The sequence below is a fragment of the Rissa tridactyla genome, chromosome 5 (assembly GCF_028500815.1).
Source record: "Rissa tridactyla isolate bRisTri1 chromosome 5, bRisTri1.patW.cur.20221130, whole genome shotgun sequence".
In the NCBI taxonomy this organism is placed as follows: domain Eukaryota; kingdom Metazoa; phylum Chordata; class Aves; order Charadriiformes; family Laridae; genus Rissa; species Rissa tridactyla.
Genome location: NC_071470.1, coordinates 31,589,212 through 31,607,411, shown reverse-complemented (window position 1 = coordinate 31,607,411; position 18,200 = coordinate 31,589,212). Strand labels below are relative to the sequence as shown.

The 18,200-nt window shown below is 44.8% G+C and overlaps 1 long non-coding RNA gene across 1 annotated transcript; it reads left to right on the top strand.

The window, feature by feature from the left end:
- The first annotated feature begins 206 nt into the window (after window positions 1-206).
- LOC128909760 (uncharacterized) lies at window positions 207-6,037 on the top strand. Its single transcript, XR_008466509.1, has 3 exons — window positions 207-434; window positions 5,434-5,527; window positions 5,931-6,037. It is a non-coding gene; the product is annotated as an uncharacterized LOC128909760 (long non-coding RNA).
- Window positions 6,038-18,200: the final 12,163 nt, after the last annotated feature.

Below are 18,200 nucleotides of genomic sequence, written 5' to 3'. Positions count from 1 at the left end.
TTCTTAGAGGGATTTTAAGGGAAGGAGGCAAGGTAGATGAATGGCCAGAAACGAACTATTTCTGCTTGCTTTGTACCATAGGGATGTCATTCCTTTCACTTAAATTGCTACCTGGATTGCCTCTTCTGGTGTGTTTTACAGAAATAAATTGGGTAAAGAGGCATCTGGATCCAGAAGAGTGTTACGCAGTGTCAGACACTTAGTAATTTCAGGATGTCCTGCAGGTAGTTATGCTATAGTGGTGTTACACGTGCACCAGCAGATAATTTAGTCATCAAAATGAATTACGTCATCTACTAATCTGATTTCTTTTCTCTGATATGGTAGTTTTACAGATCTTCAGAGGCAGCTAGAATGAGTAAGACTAAAATCAATTATACAAACCTCCAGACCAATATGGACTTTCTGTAGGAATCTCCCAGAAACAAGAAGAGGTACAGAACTTTGTTCCCTTTCTCTGTACTAACACAAGAATGTGAAAACTGCAATCCTTGATAAAGTGTCTAGAATGAGCCTCTGACAGAGGCCACTAATGAATAATACAGCAATGACCGTGTATTTGCTCTGTTTCTAATCTTATTTCCCTGAGGATTCCCTGCTGGCTTTCATCAACTAGTGATTTAGGGACTTCCTGAGCCAGATGCTGCATGCACACTTGTGCTTAAAAGCCAACGGACCTCTCTTCCTTCAATTCATCTGATCAGTTTTAAAACCATTTCTCCTTTTGCCATCCAAAACATCCCATGTCAGTGAGTTCCCAAATCTGATTATACCTTTTTTATGCAATAACTTTTTGGTTTGGGGTTTTCTTCCCACTTGATACTGAATTCCTGCGTTATGAAAACCAGCAAATACTAATCCTTCACCACCTTGTTCACTCATGATTTTATAAACCTCAGACATCAGTCATCTCTATTCCTACTTAAGAACTTTGAGCTTATTTAATCTTTCCTTGTATGGAAACCTTTCTGTATATCTGTATCTGGTTCCCTTTCTATATATTTTGTATGTTGTCTGCCTGCATTTCATTTATTAGAAGATGACCCAAGCTTCACACTGGTGATGAGAAAGGGATTTATAAGTTAGCACAGTGTCTTTTGTTTCTATCTCTAATTCCCAACTTGTTTTTGTCTTTGTCGTGGCACCTGATCCCTGCCCTGGTGTGTTCAGGGAGCTTAAAACTAACCTTGAAATGGCAAGATACTCATAAAAGATACTCTGCCTATAAGCGCTAGTTCAGACTCAGTGGAAGGACATGCCAGTACATATCTGTTAAGACATGGATTTGGGATTTTTACAAAAGCTGACTTGCTAGAGAGGGAGTAGATGGCTTTGAATTGTTATAGTTGTTGGTCCTCTCCAAGTTCCAGGCCTGTTTCCCTCTGTTCCTCTCTCCCCATCTCCGAGAAACAGAAAGGAAAATCTTCCCTGAAACTGTTTTAGTTCCTTTTCTGATTCCAAAGGAAAACACCCAAGTTGTGCTTCAGAATACCAATAATTCCCAGTATTACAAAAGTAAATCACTTTCTTCTCTTGATTTTAAGAAGAGGAGCTGAAAAGTAAACAGTAAGCTGCTCCTGACAGTCTGGTCTGTGCTGCATGCGAGGAATTTGATTTCAAAAGCCTTCCCAAACTCAGACCTAAGGGATGGAAAGTGCTGTGGTTTTTGCAGCAGCTGAGTAATTTTGTCATTGGCTTTGCTGATGTGGACTATTCTTGGTTTTATGGTAGAGCAGAAGCATAAAGAAACTTAAAATGTCAGTGATATGTGCTGATACATCCTTGATCCTACAAAAACTTTAAACATCAGGTCTCTTTTGTATATATATTCAAGCGTACTGGAAGGTCCAAACCTATGCTAGGAATCTTAATGAGTTCTGAAACACCAGTCATATTCTGAAACTGTTGGTACTTTTCTTTTTCAGAAAAGATTGGAGGAAAAATTTAACTAATTTTTCAGCTTTACCATAAGTAAGGCCAATGCTAGGGTCCTGCTGTGCCAGAAAGATGGGCCAGGCTACATTTTTTATGTGGAAAAGGAGGAAATACTGTTTCAGACCAAGCTGAGACAGAGGCTTAACTGTTTTTTCCAAGGTATTGGTCTAGTGAAAGATATCATCTTTCTACAAACCCTTGTCCTGAAATAACAAGCACATCAAAGATGGCATCAGACCTTAGGCTACAGTGTTTAACTTCCATTTCTGCAGGACTGTCACCTTGCAGCCCCTCTGCCTGTGTCTCAGTGTGAAGTCATGTTGTGTTTGGACTGCAATGCCAAAGCATCGCATTTTCTTCCATTTCACTTGATTTTTATTCTTTTCCTGAATGGTGTTGCCTGGCATTCCTCTCATCTTTATCAGACAGAATCCCCTTTGTTTTCTCACCCTTTATTTTGACCCCCAGCCCCTTTTATTTACTTTTCTCAGCCCTCTCAAGCGTTCTCCTTTCTAGCAGAAGAGGCAGCCCTGTGGCAGATGTGTCTCAGTTTTGGGTACACGGTACCTCCGCTTATGAAGCCAGAGCACTCGGCTGCAGCCAGAGAGACCACCCCTTATCTGTGGGGTGGCTGTAGGAGCCTGCACGCAGCACCCTGTCTCTTCCCTGCTCCGACAGCCACCCTCCACCCGTGCAGGGCTATGTTGCAGGGAAGCAGAAGGTGAAGCCAGACGTGCAGTTCTCACCAGTTCTGCTGAAGACAGGATTGCTTTCTCAGTGTTTCTTCCACTCATCTTCTACTTGTCCATAAACTTAGTGTCTTTCTGTGGTGTCCTTTTTTGCGGCAATGCTGGGCGCTCCTTTAGCAACACCAAGTTGGGGTTACTGGGAAGTTGGGGTTACTGGGAAGCCCTGAAACTGGCCTATGTTCTGCTGCTGCTGCAGACCTGCCTGCATCCCGCTGTGTGCTGACCTGTTTCACCCATGTTGTGGGTGGTGAAACCCTGTCGCTGCTCTGCTGGAGGCTGCAGCGTGCTCCTGCTCCGCGCCTTTCCCACCCATCGCAGGCACTGAGCACTGGAGGCTTCTTGGAGTTGCTCTTGGGTGTTAAGTCTCTCCAGTCTCGGCTGTGTTTTAAGGCAACTGTAGGAGCTTTAACCACTACAAGTCCCTGTTACTAAGAGCAGGACTGCCCTGCTGCTGTGAGGGCAGAGATCTGGAAAGAGGTGCCTGAGAAATTGCACTAAAGCATTAAAAATCCAGGAATTTTTTTCACTGGGATCGGGGATTTTTTGTTTCAGATAGGGGGTTTGCACAGGAAGTGTACTCTCTTTTCCCCTCCTAGTCTCCGATTGTTTTGCATTAGTCACCGGTGCTGATTAAAGCCCAGCCCAGATTAAATATGTTAAGGTGACTCCATTACCACTGTGTCAAGGAACAGGAAGGTATAAACTGATAGATAGACGCAATCACTGAGTCTGATCCTATGTATACAATAGGTGTCTGTATGTCAGTCATCCCTAAGGTGGTGGTGGTTAGTGGAAAGGCTTGTGCAAGAGCCAAGAAAAAGGGAACGAAAGGTTAAGCCTGGAAGGGTGGAGAAGGGAAGAGGTGGGTGCAAAGAGGAACTGAAGAGCTGGCAAAGGGGATTCGGCTTCTTGTAAACATGCAGCTTCATGAACACATGACTTGGACCTGTGTAGCTGAAGGTTTTTGGAAGCTGGAAGAACAAAATCTCTTGTCTTTTATAATTTCTGTTATCCAGACTAGTGCAATGGAGATGCAAAATTTTTGTCTGTAATTGGTGTCCTAGGATTGGAGGAAGCATGCAAGTGACATAGCTCCCAGACATGGCCTTTGCAGAGCATGAAGCCAAGTCATTTCCAAATTGCAATATTTGAGGAATTCATGAAAACAGGGTGAGATGTTTGAAAAAATTGAAAATACCAGGCTTGGAGATACTCGGGAGGTTTTGAAAAGCTGTTTTTGTTTTTGGAGAAAGCTAACTTATCAGAACCAAAACTTTTATTGGAACTTAAGCTTAGTTGAACTGTTGACTCTTCCAGGGGAGATGCAGAAAGGAAGAGCTCTTCTGAACCAGAAGGCTGAGGTGAAGAGTGGGCCCGTCTGCAGGTTCGGGTCTCCTTCCAAGCAGTCTGTCTGAGCCCTTGTCAGCATTTTCATGTGTAGTGGAAAAACTTTATCAGGACAGAATGGAAGCAGCATCCCTGAACAACCTGTCACTTAGAGCACTGCCCTGTGGCAGGAAAGGTTCCTGCCCTACCACCAGTTGTTGATGCACATACATGCATGATTTAATCAAATGTACACTGTTCTGCTATAGGCATAGGTGGATTTTGGAGATTCTTTGCAGGCAATGCAGTGAGCAGGCATGGGATGTGGTGCATGATGTCGTTTCTCTTCGGTTTGTTGCAGAAGTACAGCATGATGCATGTCATGTCTGAAAAGGGTAGGATGGCAGGAGGTGGCTGCTAGTTCGTGTGGTCCTTGGAGTCAAGTGTTGGGGAGGGAGGCAGGGATTGCTCCATCCCTGGGAGTGCCTGTGCTGGGTCTGGAGAGCAGGGCAGGGCTGCCAGCTGGCAGAGGGCTGCAGCAGCCTCCACAGGCTGCAGAGGCTCCTTGTAGGAGGGAATTACACATCACAGTGGCAGAAAAAGGGTGTAAACTTTTTGTAGAGACCAAGTGGACACTGCATAGAGTTTTACAATCGGGGAAACTAATGAAACTTGCTGTACTGGAAAGACTGGAAGGGGGGCTGCATGGTTTCCTTGCCTTCTGAAAGGATGTAGCTGGACTTCCCTCAATCTTCTTCTCTGTTGTCATATTTTACAATCTTTTGTTAGAGTCCTGTGGTCTTCTGTCCATTCCCCCTGCCGTGTTTTTCTTCACGTGCAGTTTACAAAGCACTGTGCAGTACTTCAGTTGCACTTTTATTAACACAACGCAGAGCAGAGGGATTTCTTCACATCCAGCTGGCAGCTCCCCTGTTTATTCTCTGCGCTTTGATGTCTGGCTTATTCGCAGCAGCCTGTGACTCAATCCAGCCTCTGAGCCTTTTTGAGGAATTGCCCTGTTAGTGATTCCTCATCACGTACTTGTGCAATTCATTGTCCTCAAACTATGTTACTTTGCATTTGTCCTTGCTGAATTGCCAGCGTTTTCCAAACCACCTGCCCAAGTTGCCAAAGTCGTTCTGATTCCTTTCACCAATGTTCTGGCACCTTCTTTTCTTTTGGGGTCTGTATGTCTATTTAATAACTCTTCTCTATCCCATCTTCCAAGCGGTAATGAAAATTCTGTTTTTTTCAGTCCAGGACCAATCTTTGAAGAGCCTTGCTGTGATATATCCTCTGACTGATTTTTGCATCCCTTGAGATAATGGTTTTTTAGAGTTTGCTTATTGAAATGTCATGTGAAAATGGCACCAAAACTCTCAGTATCTCTCATAGTATCTACTGTTTTTCTTCTGCCCACAAGTGCTGTTATCCTGAACAACAAGGAAACAATCAATTTGACCATGAATTGCAGCCAACAAAGATTTGTCAAGAATGAATCACCTCCTTGCTGTCAGGTTGGCACTTAAAAATCATCTGTTTGTTCCTTTGAGGGGGGATTGAAATTAGTTTGTTTCCATTTTAAAGATGTTTGTTGTTTCCAGGCTTCTAGAGTTTCATCCATGACTTCCCAAATGAGACTGAGTATCTTTGGGAATTCAAAAAATTCAACCTTTTTTTTTTATTTATTGTAAACTTCGTGATGATTAGCATCAACCCAGTCACTGAAAAACCTAACATATCCAACAAATCCCTAGTTTAAGTTCATGTTACCTTGATGTCACTTGTGTTTGTTGTGTCAACGGCCCTGTTACAGCTGACTTTTTGTAAGGACAACAGAAACTGTGCACTTCTTGTATCAGATCTCAGTTCTTTTCTCTTGGTCAAAGTCCAACTCCATCCTTTGTCTTTCTCTTTTAGTTTAATATCAGGGTCCTAAATGCGGTATGCAAACAAGTGATATTCAGAAGGCCATGATGAAGTTTGGTGTAATTATGTATAGATTCACCGTCATACCAAGATGAGAAATTCAATGATATCAATAGCGAGTAATGCCCTTCTTTTCTTCACTGTAAGTACCATCAATTCAGATCCTGGCTTAGAAAATATTAGAAGTGTTTTGTGCTTGGTCTTGCTCTAGTTCTTCAGTAGATGTAGATCAACATCTCAGGGCTGCCTTTGTGCAGCCTTAGGAAAGCACAGAGGTTGCAGGTCACATTCGTGATGCGCTCACAAACTCATGGAAGAGTTTCCAAAATGACGGCTTAGTTTTAATCAACACTACTGTTGCCTCACCTTTGTGAGCAATGGAGCCACATCAGCGTTGTAATGCAGAGGAGGGAATGTGACAAGGCTGACAATAAGCGTGAGGGATTTGTGTTATCACCCACTAGTCTGCGCATGGTCTGGTGTGATTCATTGTCCTCACAAAATGGGAGAGCAGCTACAAAGAGAGTGATTTAGAAATCTCATCCAGTTGAGCCATGAGGAAATCAGACATAACAAAAGAACGGAAACACTTGCTGTACCCTAGGCTTACTGTAAAACCTTCACAAGTTGCAAAAAAATAAAATACAAATGTCATGGACTGTGAAGTCAGGAAAGAAGGGATAACTCTGATTGATGTCCAGCCAGGAGAGGGAGAGGGTCTAATGTATGTATAGTGAAACCATGCTGTCAGGATTTTAACTTGCTGGGATTTAGGGGACCTAATTATAAAAGAAGTACCTGTGTTAGACCTCCCAAGTTTTCAGGCTCTCTTGCTTTCTACCAGTCTGTTAGCCGAGTTTTCAAAACAAGCCTGTGCATTTGAATTGAGGAGTTTCTAGAATCTGACCCAAAAAAAAAGTGGCAGATTTCTTTCCTTCCTCTTCACCCTTCATCCCTGCCAACAATGGATTGTGTTGTTTTTCTTATAAACACTTTGAGAAGTATTTGTTTTAGAAGCCATGCCAAATATGCTATTTTTCTGAATATTCAGCATTGGTTCCGGAGATAAGTGTGTCACTTCTTTCTCTAGTGTTTTCGGTGAGGTTTTAGGTGTCTTCTCTGTATCTCCGCAGGGTATTTATTTACCTGTAGATCTTGAATACTTTGAATGTGACAGTTCATAAATAAATACATAAAATTCCTCTCAGGATTGGGGGCGGGGGCAGGAGAAAGGGAGAAATAGGTCTATTTTTAAGCAATAACAATTAATCAAAATCAACAAGTGTTTTGGGGCTTTGTCTGTTTGGGTTTGTTTTTTTTTTTCACTTATCTGGTGTCAAACACCTCAAGCTGAGGTTAACCTGGGGGTCCTGAACACGAGCCATCAGTGTGCCCCTTGTACTAAAGGTGGCTGCCATTAGGCAGAGCATGGCCAGCAAGTGGAGGGAGGTGATCCTTCCCTTCTGCTCAGCACTGGTGAGACACATCTGTAGCGGTGAGACACATCTGTAGCAGTGAGTCCAGTTCTGAGCTCCCCAGTACGAGAGAGACATGCACATACTGGAGAGAGTCCAGCAAAGGGCCAGAAGGGTGGTTCAGGCCTTGGAGCATCCATCAAACAAGGTGAGGTGACAGCTGGGACTGTCCTGCCTGGAGAAGAGAAGGCTTAGGGGGAATTCTTCACAACATGTATAAATATCTGATGTGGGGCAGTACAGAAGATGGGTCCAGACTTTTCTCAGTGGTGCCCAGTGACAGGACAAGAGACAATAGGCACAAGCTGAAATAAATGAAATTTAATTTAAACATAATAGAAAAAACTTTTCTACTGTGAGGGTGATTGAACCCAGGAGCAGGTTGCATAGAGAGATTGTGGACTCTTCATCCTTGGAGATGGTCAAAACCTGGCTGGCCACAGCCCCAGGCATCCTGCTCTAGCTGACCCTGCTTTGAGTAGGAGGGCGTTGGACTAGACAATCTTCAGACCTTCCTCTTCCCAAGCTCAACTATTAAGTGATTCTTTGCAAACTTGCCATTGATTGTGACAGTCATAAATTTGATTTAAACAAATAATTCATGCCTAGACCTGCTGTCTTCATTCAGAAATTCCAGTAAGTTTCTTCCTGCGTTTCCTTTAGGTGCTGGCTCCATGCCCATGTCCTTTTCTGTGAAGTTTAATTCCTATCAGTACTCTTGCATGCATACAAAATTTTCCATTATTGATTTAGTGCATGCTCTAAAAGCTATTCTGATGTTTATTTCCTAAAAATTCCTTCTGTCATGGTCAGTCTTGGCTTCCAAAACAGCAAGCTTTTATAGCTTTTTGATGTGTTTATATTATCCTCTTTCGTATTTGACCTCTCATTTGCAAAGAGCTGGAGTGGAAATCCCAAACTCCAGACACACAAATGCAAATTGACATTTTCTGAACCTGCGGTCCACAGCTCTTGCTTCAAAGAGTTTTTGGCCTTCCAAATGGAAAGGATCCTGCACTGCTTACACTGGGGTCTGAGTTTGTTACCTGCCTCAGCTGTCAGCCTCTTGCGTAGATCAGACTCATCCTGACTCACGAGCAATTGCATCAGTAATTGGAGTAATTGCACCAGTAGGAACAACTGTAGCTACAGGTTGTACTGGTTTGGTGTACTGAAGACCCGAATGGCTGTTGCAGGTTATGTTGCTACTAAAAGTGCTCCCTGAATTCATTAGTGGCAGAACTTTCACTGTTCAAATCATGCCAGTTTGGAAATAGGTGTTGATGATGTGTTGGTGTATTGAGTAAGGCAGGTTTTAAACCACAGCCTGTTCATGGACATCAAGTAATGGGATGGGGCTGGGTGTGCTGGAGACTGGCTAATTGTTCTGTAGCTGGGATTTTTAGCCAATGCAGCTTGCAAAGTTGTGGGGGACTGTTAATGCACTTGAAAAGTTGCGTGATCATTGTAATTAAGTACATAACCCTCATATGTGGGCACAGCCTTAGACTGTAGCAGTGCGTCAGGCCTCAGAGTTAGCCTCTTCCATCCAGGCATGTCGAATTGGTGACTGCCTAAAAGCACAGGTGGATGCAACTTGCTAGTCCTTGCAAAAACCAGCAGAGACAACCCAGGTACAGAACCAGACCTTCTTGCTTGCTCATTTTTTGTCAGCCCTGGGGAGGAAAAACAGTTAAATAATGTGGAAAACTATGGAAAGAAGAGCCCCAGTGGAGTCCATAGCCTGTGGCCACACAAAGTGGCTGTACACGTGACCTGAGGCTGAGATTTTTAGTGTACCCAGACGAGGCCTTTCTCCATGAAATCACAGGGTTGTCTCATTGAAATGATGTCAAAACGGTTGCACTATTTGCAAAATCCTTGTTCTGGCTTGTGTTAGCACCATCTCTAGAAAAACTGCACAGGTGCCCCTGTGTTTTGCAGTGCGACAAAGCTCGGTGTTTAAATTAGTCGCTGCCCTCTGTCTTCCCCGGGCTGGAAGCTGCATGGAGGAGACTGGAATTTGACTTTTAAAATCCAGTCAAACATTTGCAGCTTTAATATTGAGCCTTATAACAATATTAACACCAGCTGCTCAAAGATTCAGAAGAATTGCTGAAGAGGTGCACAAGCCCAGCTTCTTACTTTTAGACATTGGGGTTCTTTTCTGTGCATGCTGGAGACATTATGTGTCCCTCTGGTTAAGAAAGCAAGGTAAGAGATCAATTTTGTGAAAATCTCTGTTAGAAGTTATTATTTGTACTCACTATTTGGTTTTGCACTATTGCAGCAAAACAGAAATACTTGCAAGTACATTTAGCGTGGGCATCCTTTTGGGGCTTGACTCAAAATCATTCAGTTGCCCAGACTCTAAAACAGGTCCAAGTACAAATGTTGGGGATTGCAGGTTGTTTACAGCTGCTGAGAACACAAAGGGATGACCTGACTGCAGGGGGAAAAAAAAAAAGGTGGCACTCGCCTGCCTTTCCAGGCTGTGAGAGTGGCTTTTACTGCTGAAGTATTTCCCAACCTTGTTATTGCCCGGTGTGTGTAACACAATTAATCCACGCAAGAGAATACAGCAGAACCAGGAGGGAGGGTGTCCTCATGCTGTTTTGCGACACTGCGCATTTGAGTTCCTCAGCTGTGCTAAGAGGAAGTGGTTATTCGGTTTTGCTGCCGTTTCAGGAAGGATAAAGCTCCAGTAAACTTTCCCTGAGAGTCACCTGGAAACCACAGGGGTAAAAATTAAGATTTGCCCACTGCCTGTCAAAGGAGACACCACCAGGAGGAAACTTAAGCTAAGGTGAGTGCAAACCCGGAGTTGAGGAGAAAGGCAAGACGAGTGCAATCCCCACTGCGCAGGAGTTACCATGGTCAGCACACACTATTTTTTTCTCCCCTAATGGTTATTCTTAGGAGTTGAAGACTTTGACATTTTGTAGGAGGAGGTGCGGTGCCATGTGACCGGTGTGTGTAGGTGCAACAAAACGAACCCTCAAAACAGTTCACAAAGTAAGTTGTCACCCATTCTTTGGGTGACGAGGTGGTTGTGCTCATCAATTTTTTCCACTGCACATTGTGCCTCCCCAGGACCTGTCACCCTGCAGAGAGTTTAGGGGATTCCGTGTCTGGTTATCAAAGGATGGATCTTGTGTAGGAGGGGAAAGCCTGCCTGCACCCCACACTGGCTCCTAGTCTTGGCCACAGAGATTCATCTAAAAAGATGACTTAGTGCACATGACTGTCTCTAAAACACCCTGGTCTAGTCCACGGCTTTGCCTCAGTGTCTCTGTCCAACAAATTCCACCTTACTCCCCTTTCCAGACCCTCTCTGCTCAGTGGCGAGTGCTGCAGAGCCACCCCCTCTGCTGGGAGATGAATTCCTGGTTTGCATGTAGCGCAAATCTTTTGGGCCGTCAGAGACCTCCCATCACTCCCAGCACACCGCCAGCCACAATCTGTGTCCTGTATATTTTGGAATGTCTGTCTTGAGAGAAAACTGGACCTGAAAAGGTGTAAAACCTCACAGGTGCCACGTGGGAAAGTGGTGACATTACCTCTGGAGATGAAGTGCCTTTTGATGACTACTACTCTTCCCTAAATACAAGAGGTACTTGAAGAAGAAAGAAGGGCAATCATATGGTGCTTTTGCAGCCAAGTTGTGTGCCTTGGTGATTAGAGGCACTCAACTGGGGCGGCCGGTGTCTATGGGCTCCGTGTCCTGCTCCAAGAACTGTGTCTGTGCTTGAGTGTGATTGGAACAGGGCAAAAGTGGGCTCTGATGATCAGTAAGTGGACTGCTCAGGAGAGAGGGAGGGCCTGGCCTCCTCAGTCCTATTAAAGGAGATTACTTGTGGTTTTAAAGCTATTTAGAGTTGTAGGGGAGCTGTCAAAATTCTGCTTTATAAAAAAACTAGAGGTGCAAGCTCAGAGGCCGAGCTTAGTTTGCATCATTCACCCTCTAATAAAGGCTAAAATCCCTTCTTAGCACAAGAGGTGCGTGCACTTGCACGTGCATGCCTATTGCAAGCTATACCCAAGCGTCAAATTCCCTGCAAACTCCTGAATTCCTCAGTCACTCCCTGGTGATGCTGTGATACCTTCATCTATATCCCGTCAGCTTCTCTTCAGAGGGTTGCTTTTCATGGCTGATTTTAGACCTGACCTTGCAATTGCTGGTACTGTGAGCTTCAGCTTCCTGTTTAAAAGCTGCTCTCAGGACGCGGCTCTGTAGTGACAAGGTGATTCTCCTGGATTTCCCTTGCTCTTCCCGCAGGCTGTAGTCCCTGTTCTGTAGGATCTTCATGTGCTCTGGACTCACATCTCTTCCCCTGTCAACACGATCACCCAGCGAAGAGCATCCTGGATGAATGAATACTGGTAACTCAGAGGCTGTTGTTTAAAGAGCAATTAAGAGCATTACAGTAGATCACCATGGACCTCATTAATGAATTTTGTAACTGCAGTAAATGAAAAGACTTTTGTATCTTCCGACTCCTGCCATTGACGAATGCAAGTTTAACAACATTTAGACCTCATACTCTCTCCAGGCAGTTGCATTTGGTGTGATGCCCTTCCTCTGCGTTGTGCAGCAGTGAAGTACAGATGGACTTCCTGCACATCTCTGCTTCGTTGCTGGTGTGACAGGGGACATGTCCCTCATCTGAAGAATCATCTCATGTACATTCACAATTGGCATCTGTTTGATCCTTAACCACAGGTACAACTTGCCCCTCCCACTTGAAGGTTTGCTGGCCTCAGCAGAGGACATGCGTTGCTGGAGAGCTGTCACTTGGAAGGAGACCTTCCCTACTTCTATGTCCAGGTGGGCCTGCACCGAGGTGCCCAAACATGGGGAAAGATGCCCACCTTAAAAACACATCCTTTCTTGTGCCCACCACACCTGTGTGTAACAGGCGCCGATGCAGTGTGTCACAACTGCCTGGAAAATATGGTGTGTTTTAGGGGTCATGCCATGTTGTGAATAAGGAGGGGTCTGGCAGATGCAGGCTGCTGGTGGGCTTCTGCCCAACTCCCCTCTCTGCTGCTGTGGCTCTTCTGGCTCTTTGCTTTGACTGTCCTGTTGTGACGTGTGAAGGGCAGAGGTGGGCTTTGCAAAGTGCTCAAACCAAGTCTCAGATGTCATTAAGGATGGGAACCGCTCTAGCTTTTGTTTTCTGGGGACCCTACACCAGGTCTCTTGTGGGGCTTGCTCGGTGGCTCTGGTGGTGCAGAGCAGTCAATGCTCAAGGAGCAGTTCCTGAAGCGCACCCAGTAGGTGCGTTGCATGAGTGACAGGCGTTCCTGCTGGTAAGGATCAACCACTGCTCAAGTTTAGGGCTCAGATTAGGACTGGTTTTCGTGGAGGGCAGAGACGCCCCTTATCACAGGAGCCAGGATCAAAGAAAGATCTCTTTCTCTCCAGAGGTGTCTGGTTCCCATCTGCCAGCCGTCATCGGGGTTGGCACATGGGAAAGCTCTGTTCTTCCACCCAGGGAAGTAAGAACAGGCCTCACAGAAGGTGGAGCAGGTGCTCAGTGCTGAGGTCAGAAGGGGAGCTGAGAACCACTAAATTAGATCCGCATCACTGAGGGCAAGTTCAGATGGTGGGAAGGAGGAATAGGATGCTCTTTTAGGCTGCACTCAGCTATGGTTCATGAGAGTTACTTTACATCCTACCAAGACCCCCTTTCTTTTAGTAGATGATGTTCTTCCTCAAATGTCTGTGGACCTTTGCATGCCTCTCTGGATGCTTGAGCTTCCTTGAGATGTGGTGGTGTTGGTCAGAATGAGGGCTGATTCCTCTGTTGGTGTCTTGAGCTTCTTTCTTTACTCCTTTTCCCCTCATATAAGCGCGGATCTCTTGGTCTAAGGAGATCTGAGCTCCTCTCACTTTTCCTACTGTGTGTCCCAAAAGAGATGGAGACCCTGCCCTGTAGTGTGGTCTGAGACCTGCTTCCTGATTTGCACCAGGCAGGAAAAACCCTAGGGCTTTGTGAGTGGGGCTAGTCACAGTGGGGCTGCTCCCAGAGCTGGTGTGTGTGCCTGTGGCTCTCCTCCCAGCCCAGGGCCCAGGTGGTGGGTGCAGGTGGCTGGCTTGCATGAGCTGCAGGTGGCCCGGCCCAGGGAGGGCTGTGGGGGCACAGCTGGAGGGAGACCACAGGTTGGCAACTTGCCCTCTGTGCCAGCAAGGCATTATTCCCTTGGCGTGTGCTCCTGTATCAACAGAGGAGGAGGTAACCCCAGGCATTGCCCAAGTCTGGACCACTGTGGAGCAGGGCATCAGGCCGTGAAACCCACTGTCCCATTCAGCCATGCCATTGTGGGCTGTTAAGGGGAGGTTTGGGAGGTGGCTGGAGGAAGTCTGGCTGCTGCCGGAGTCAAGAAGCTCAGCAAGGCATGGGGTGTGCTAGCGCTGGGCCAAAGAGCTGGCAGGGCAGGCACCAGTCTTGCCTGGTAACACGTGTGCCCCTCCGGTAAAAACTGCCTGTGATATTTGTGTGTAACCAAGACCATGTCTATTGGCGCTTTAAAAACAAACAAACAAACCAAGTGCTTTTTGTATGAAGACAGATTTGAAATAGAGATTGGATGAGAGCAGGATGGGAGTGGAGGGGAGAGAGAGGGTTGCAGTGGTGACAGGGAGGGGGTTGGAGGTGGATCTGCAAGCACTGCAGAACTGGGTCCCACTGCTCTTTCCTCCCTCCCACTCCTTGAGAAATTAGAGTGTTGAAAGCCTCAGGCAAGGTGAGTCCGTGTGACACCGAGGAGGTGGGTGTCAGCATGAGGAGGCAGAGCTGCCCTGCTCGTGGGTGCTTGGCCCATCCATCAGCCAGGTCTCCAGAGGGCATGCTGGAGAGCTGGCCTGGGGAAGGACCATCAGGGGAACAAGTGTGGTTAAGCCAAGTACACACTTCAAATGGGGCTTTTTTTGGTGCCTTCTAGAAATAAGCTGCCTCGTAACCCGCCATCTGGTCCAGTGCTGTTCACAATGAAGTTCCATGTGCTATGGAAGTATCTCAAGCTCCTGAGGGAGGCTGTCAGCCACTATAGATGCCACGCCACACATCCAGTGCATGTTGTGAGGAGTTCCTGCACCCTCAGCTTTACAGTGAATGTAAAAAGAGGAGGAAAAAGTGGATGTACTAAAGAGAAAGGGGAAGAATGCACTGAGCAGCAGTGGGAGTGGAGGCTATGCTGTTTGGGACAGTCGGTGCCTTTCAGGAGCCACTGTTTCATCAGTTACTGCAGCACGTTGTAAACCCCCACCCCACCTTGCTGGAACTCTGACCCCCCCAGCTAGGATAGTCCATAGTAGGGAAAGCTTCAGTGAGGGAGCTGGGCTGGGCTTTGTCCTTAGTGATTTGAGACATCAGGTGAGAAGGCGGGAGAGCTTAACCTGATACCCCATCCCTCTGCTGAGGGCCTGCTGGGTTCATCTAGTGCTTAGCAAGTGTTTCTTATGCTATAGGTTTTTAGCCGAACAAACAACCCCCCCTGCCCCCTGCCAGCTGATAGCTACTGGAGCATGGTACTAGGAAATATTACTACAGCATACTTTGAATTCTCATAGATTTTGTAGAAAAAGAATTTGAGACTTCCCTTTTTTTAGAATGAGAAGCACTGCTGTTCTGAGTACGACGGTGTGGCATCTTGTTTGGAATTTCCCTTGCTTTCTATATATATACATGCAGCGAAGCCACAGGAAATGGAAGTTTAAAAAAAATACCATAGAGCATAGGTATCTGCTGCTTGAACAAATTTTATTCTTGTTGTTGGTTTTATTATTAGTGAGCACTTAATCTTGAGGCATCGTTTAAAGCTTGTTTTAAAAGACGTTATGTCCTAAATCATTGGAGGGGGAAGCAGACGTTGCCTTAAAAGTTGCAGAAGTTTTGAGAAGCTTTTTAGGCTCTGTACCACCCATGGTACAAAAGACAGCGTTACTGTTGAGCTTTCTCTCCCTTTGGGACTTTTGGGGTAGGGGCTAACTTCTGAGGCTTCTCTGGGTTGTATTTTCTGAGATTCGGTGAGTCAGTCTTGCCTACAGCTGCTGTCGGGATTGTGTGCTGAGGGCCTACTTCTGCATGGCAACCAACATAGTTATTAGTAAACAGCATTTACTTTAAAATCGCAAGCAAAATACATTATAATTAGGTCCAGGAACAATGAGAAGCAGCTTGCCAGCACTTGGAGGATAAACCTGGTCTGAAAAGCTCATTGCTGGTGAGACAGCTGCTCGGGAGCTCTGAGCTTGTCTTAGGTCTGAACTCAGGCTGGTTTGGAGAGCAAAACTCGGGGAAGGTAATTTAATGAGGGAGAAATTTTAGGAGAAGGGATGGGCTAATCATGAAAGTAACTGGACAAATACATCTTGGCAGCTCTTAATATGCTAAGACACATTCCTACAAGTCCCAGAAGAGACAGTTATCCTGCTTCCTCCCAGCCTTCCTGGACCTACAGAGGTCTTTCTTCTAGTATTGGCATGCCTCTCCAGTACGGGCATTGCTCACCAGCAACAAGGCGTTTACAGAAGCCTGAACGGGTGTTAACTTTGCCTGATAACAGGGTTCAGTTATCTTGGATGCCTTTTGTTTGCCAATAAAGCAAATAAGGAACTGAGTCCCATACAGCCACATATTTTTTCTGTATGGTTTGAAGAGTCTCCTGTGTGAGGACTTGTTTCTGCAGTTTTACAGGTGATGTGTGTTTCAGTGAACAAGCGTGGTACAAATGGATAATGAAAGTTCATGAAGTTTATACTATTGAAGTTCCTTTCATCTTATGCAGTCACTCTCTTACTCATATGCCTTTATTACTTTCTTTTGGGAAAGGAGCTGGGTTTCTTTTACCATTTAACCAAATGAGACACGCATCCAAGTGGCAGAGAAAACCATTCTGAGGCCAGAAGGAGCTTTCCTTAATTTAAAGGGTTCAAAAAAATGCTGGGAACTCCTGGCTGCTTTCACTTCAGTGTTGAGGCAGGGGAGCTGACAGTTTTTATGCATTCTGGTCTACAAGTTGAGGAACCTGAATTATGAGTGTAGGAGGTGGTGGTAATTGCTTGGGATGCCTTGATGTGTATGCTTTGCCTGGTGAGGAGAGGGAAAGTAAAGATTTTTATACTGTTTCTTCAAGAGATCTACCAGTGACTTCAGTGTAAAAGTCAAAGCACTGTTTTCTTAAGAGGAATAGCTTCTGCTTTATAATCCGAAACAAATATTTGCATGTAAGACACTGGTAGCTCTCTACAGTGTGTGTAACTGGTTTCTTGGTTAAGCTGGAGCAAGAAAGAAATATGTAGGGCTTTTTACCAGCCAGAAAAAAAAACTCAGAAGGAAATGGTAAAATAAAATAGCTCTGAAGCGAGGTATTTTTATACTGAAAACCAGCAGATCTGTCCTAGATTTTTGCCCTGGGTATTCAAATTCCAGCCATTTATTGCACAGCTTTAAGTGATAGCTGTAATTTGTGCTTGATCTATAGCTTCACCTGCTTGTGTCTGTTGGTCCAGTGTGGTCCTCTATGGAGATATATCCAGTTTCCCAGCACTGAAGTGCCTTCCTTTCCCAGGATTTGGACTCTAACCTCTGCTTTGACAAGGGGACTAATTCACAAGTCTTAAAACAACTAGAATCGGTACTATTAATTTCTTTGTACTGCAGATTCTCATATCTAATTCTTGCATCTATTTCTAATAGTTCTAGGTCAGTCTGTCCAGCTGTACCCACAGGGATTAGCCCAAGTGGAAACCCACAGCAGACTTGAGCTTCTGACTGATGTATGTTAAGGCAGTGATGATCTCAAATGCCATAAGAAACAATGCCACTGCCAAGATCTAACTTACTTTATTGTTGTGTTTGTGACTATCTTGTAATGTTAATCACTAAAAAAGGTCCATATTCTGCTCTATCAATCACTGGTGATATAGTATTGGTGTGCATTGAAGCTGTAAACAAGGCTTGTCTAATGAGAACAGTCAGAAAAAGTAAGATTAGCTTATGCCACAGGAAGTTTAATCATGTTTCTCAGCCTATATTCTGTGGGCTGCATCTGATCTTCAAGACCTTAAAAGGCAATGTATAAAATGGTTGCTAAAAAAAAGGAAAAAAAAATAATAAAAATCTCTGCATGTTTGTGCATGTTGTATTGGGAAAAACAAGCTAGTAATCAATCATAGGTTTGCAATCGGTTTAAGATTAGATTAATAAGAACCATTGCACCTGCACACTGCATGCAATGGTCCATGCATTTTTTTTTTTTTTTTGGTAAAATCCTACCCAAGGCAACATTGGAATAAACCATCATCTTCCTTTGGGGCTGTAACAGGATCATGAAAAGGAAATATCAAGGAAAATATCCTCCTAACGTATAGCACTGGGAAGGAAGCAAAGCAGAAGACAAGTGTTGTTATACAAAGTAAGTTTTCTTTAATTATTGAAAGGTTGTGGTTGTATTAGGACTTTACTTTGTATCCTGTCCTTAACTCCAGCTCTGACATGGTGAGAAACACCTGGAGCCAAGACTGAAAAAACCTGCAGCCCTGTTACATTTGTACACCTTAACTTCTGATACTTCTTCAGAAAACAGTCCCCTGACATTTGTTGAAGTTATCTCCAGTGTAGATAGGATAAGAAGAAATTTATGCTAGCACTGGTGTCGTCACAGATGCGTGGCAAGGTAGGGCATTAAATGTGTTCTTGTGCATCTGAAAGGTCATTCTTCCTCTCATAAGTGAGGAGTGATTTTTTTTCAATGTATTTGAAAATAGTCTGGGACACTG